This window comes from Macrobrachium nipponense, chromosome 8, assembly GCF_015104395.2.
Source record: "Macrobrachium nipponense isolate FS-2020 chromosome 8, ASM1510439v2, whole genome shotgun sequence".
NCBI classification, from domain to species: Eukaryota; Metazoa; Arthropoda; class Malacostraca; order Decapoda; family Palaemonidae; genus Macrobrachium; species Macrobrachium nipponense.
The window spans coordinates 108,577,657-108,582,065 of NC_087203.1; positions in this window are offsets into that span (position 1 = coordinate 108,577,657).

A 4,409-nucleotide genomic window follows, 5' to 3' on the forward strand; every position below is an offset into this window, starting at 1 on the left:
CATTGGTGGATATCAAGTTTGGGGCATTTAGTGGTATTTACTGAACGAGTTAGCCCATTTATCTTCCATAGTTTAATATGTACTGGAACAAATTAGACCAAAAAATGTATTAGTTCATATCTAACGAAGTAACGTACGAAAAATGAATTTACTGTATTTCCTAATTATTACCCTCATAAATAAGGAATCAAATTAGGTCAGTCACAGATACATACCTCTTCACTATCAAGATGTGGACATAAAAAAGGTATGTTAAGTTTAAGAACAGCAATAACCACCGTATAGATTATAGGATAATAATAATAATAATAATAATAATAATAATAATAATAATAATAATAATAATAATAATGAGCATGCGTGTTCAGAGGAGGAAACAAGTGTATCAATTTCTTGCCGCTAGTGAAATAAAGCTACCGTCTTTTTCATCTGCAGATTGATTACCAAATTTTTCGGCCGAATGGCGGTTGGCCCACAGGAATTCTCTCTCTCTCTCTCTCTCTCTCTCTCTCTCCTCTCTCTCTCTCTCTCTCTCTCTCTCTCTTATCGTCTGGAATTCGAAGAAGAGTTAACAAACAAGCTCTTATTTTCTTTGGCCTTTTGGATTTTATGAAATTCTTCAGGCTTGCAGGGAACCCCCCCTCCCCCCCCCAATCCCCCTTTCTTCCAATCTCCCCCCCCCCACCCCCCCCCCCCGGCTCCCCCGCCACCCACCCAACCTATCCACCAATCAAATCTGGGGGCTTGATCCTCCCCCCACCACCACCCACTCCTCCCAGTACATCTAACCAATCATGCACCTAGTGCAAAATGAACTACCCATTCACATTCCTTTCCCCCATTCACCGCTAACCCAATTCTGAATGGGATAGTTCTGTATTCAGTCCCATTACTTCTACCTAACTATTATTATTTTTTTTGTTACAAGTTAGAGAGCACCTTTATGAGAACGATTTCCTAGAAAGTCTATATCTGATCCACGAATTACCAGTTTATTATCTGGAAAGTGTGAATCAAAGTTATGAAGGACCATTTGATTACATCATTTCTTTTAGAAGGTTCGTGTGAATGAATATCGCAAATCAGTTAAGGGTTTTTCAGCTCTATACAGATAAGTATGATGTATGTTTATGCACTGATGTATATCTATACATTCATCCTACTTATAAATATGTAGGCAGATTCAGTTTCCTCTATCGTAATAAAAAAAAAACGCGTAAGCAGCACACGTATAATTTTAACGTATAATTTTAAATCTCTCTCTCTCTCTCTCTCTCTCTCTCTCTCTCTCTCTCTCTCTCTCTCTCTCTCTCTCAATCGCATGCATAAGGATATCTATTAAAAAAATTATGTTCACGGTCTCAAATTTATATTTCCGTGTGGACTTGCCTTAATTGGCAATATTGCGTAATAGCTTAAAAGAAAAAAAAAATTGCTGAGAAACTCAAGTGAAAATTTGATCCTTGTGAAATAATAGCGAAAGTCAATTCGTGTTAAAAATAATAATATAAAATAAAGAAAAATAAAAAAATGAACCTAGGTTCATAATTTTGTTATCATGTTATTCTCTTAATCGGCAGCTAATTGATATCATATATAGAAAGATACGTTATCAGCCTCCAATGTGGAGTTTGGAATTTAAATGCAAAAACTTCTAAAACTTTTACTATAAGTTTCAGCAATAACTTTATGTTATTACGTTGTTCTCTGAAAAGGCAGCTGACGGATATCGTACATGGAAAGATATGTAATAAAATTACATCATTAAAGAATTTGCCAAATAAATAAAGAGATTTAAGTTGTTGTTAAAACATTCTGCTGAAAACATTTAATAGGTTATTGAGCTGTTCTCTTAAAGGGCTACCGACTGGCATCGTGTATCGAATATGTAATCAACTTTTATTATAGAGTTTGTAAAGTAAATTAATCGATTTTTAATTATCATTAAAATATTTAGCAATAAAAATTGAACAAAGATATTTATTGACTTTAATTTAGAACCAACAATTTTTAGCAAGATGCACACAGAATAAAATCAGACTTAAGACTTTACAAATTCACTATCAACAAAGTATTTCAGGTCTGTGCAAAACCTCGAGCAGTCTTCAGGAAGCCCCGAGAGACCAGCCATCAACAAGGCTCTGATCAACAAAGAGGCGACCAGTCAAATACCAAAGAAATTTGGACTCACCCTCCCCTTCCATCTACCCTTCCAGCAAGATTCCAGAAACCTTCCCGGCCCTTCTCCCCTTCCAGCGAGAATTCCAGTGACATCACCCTCCCCGTTCCCTCCTCAACTCCACAGACCCCCTGCCCCTACCCCTCACCCCTCCTACCCCCGTTTCCTCCCTTTCCCTCCCAAAACTCCACGGACCCTCAAACACGTGGCGCACGCAATGATGAAATTCAGATGAGGCGCACGATGCGTGCGACACGTGCCGACTGGTGACGTCATTTGTTGTCACGTGTACGCCTACTGTTGACGGATGGGCTCCGAATGGGGGACGTGCTCTCTTCGGTGGTGGGCGCCTCCCCCTACTCATTCCCCCATTACTCTACTTAAAATCGCAGGGTCATAATGCGAGGCGGAAATAAATAAAACGATTAGACCACTTTCGCTGAAAATGATCTCGATGTGGAGAGAGGAAGAGAGCGTCGTTCATGTCTGAGGATGACCCGCGGGTGAGTAGAACGAATCGCCTTCTAAAATTAAAATATCGTAATACTGCATTTCAAGAACAAACAACAAACATCTGAGTAATTTCCCTGGAAATAATCTTGTTTTACAAAATCGGTGGCAGCGAAACAATTGCTAATCTTTCGCTATTCTTCTCGAAGCTGGAAGTAAGCAAAAATCGCTAACAAATTAAGCAAGTTAAGGAAGACTTCTCGAAGCTGAAGTAAGCAAGAATCGCTAACAAATTAAGCAAGTTAAGTAAGACTTCTCGAAGCTGAAGTCAGCAAGAATAGCTAACAAATCAAGCGATGTTATGTAAGACTTCTCGAAGCTCAAGCAAGCACGAGTCGTTAACAAATTAAGCAAGTTAAGTAAGACTTCTCGAAGCCGGAAGCAGGCAAGAATCGTTAATAAATTAAGCAAGTTAGGTAAGACTTGTCGAAGCTGAAGTCAGCAAGAGTCGCTAACAAATTAAGCAAGTTGGGTAAGGCTTCCCGAAGCTGAAGTAAGCAAGTATCACTAACAAATTAAGCGACGTTAAATAAGACTTCTCGAAGCTGGAAGTAAGCAAGATTCGCTACAAATTAAGCGACGTTAGCTATGACTTCTCGAAGCTAGAAGTCGGCAAGAATCGCTAACAAATCAAGCGATGTTATGTAAGACTTAACCCCACCATTCCCAAAATAGGCCTAATCGTTTCCCAACATCTTTAGCTACCTATGGCCCCCGTGTGGCCGATCATAGTTCGAAATACCTACCTCAGGCAGAGAAGCAAATCGTTCGCATAGTTGGGCGAATTGCGCGATATATGACGAGGACTTGACGGGCAGAACAGTTTATCCCGTCATTCTTTCTGTTCGTTTTGTCTGCATAATGCTAAGAGGTGATTATTGTGAACAGTATTATACTCCTAATAACAATATTAAACTCGCAATCAATCTTCAGAACAATACTGAGATACGCAAAAACTTAAGCAGGGTGATATAGATCCATGACATCAGCATCGCATACTTTTATAATTGAATATCAAAGGGACAGCTGATGTCACTTGGTATGGTTATACTGATAACACCCCTCCCTCTCTCTCTCTCTCTCTCTCTCTCTCTCTCTCTCTCTCTCTCATTTAAAGCCTGACCACCTACGCGGCGCTTTGAACTATAGCGAAGATGATTTTAAAGGCGGAAATTCTCGCAGATGTTCGGAAAGGGCATAAGAAAGAGAGTGTTCGTCCTTTAATCTGGAATTTCTGTAATCAATTCCTCTACCTCAATCTTAACTCATTCGGAAGAAGATGCAAAATACTTATGAAAGTGCTGGCAGTTAAAGGAAGCGTTTTTTTTTATAACCTTCTTATGAGAGTTGCAACGTGAAATCAGTTTTGTGACGTGTCCGTATTGATTACATTCCATGACAACAAATGACACCAAGGTCTAGCCGCAGATCAGTTTCAGGAATTCCGTTTGAATGTTTTAATGAATGAGCGAATAACTGAATGACAAGGACAATAAACTCATAAATTCATTGAGGATACTGACGGCAATCAAAACCTTGGACAACCTGCCGGGAGGTAACAAAAGACTAGCGGATGACGCTATAGTCGCATGAATGAGGAATTAATTAACTCATGAGTTAATTAACTAAGTAAACTTAAACACTAGAGAGTGTCTTTATCTCTCTAAAAAAAATATCCGGCCACGTTTTGTTTCCCGACTCCAGAGATTTTCCAGGAACC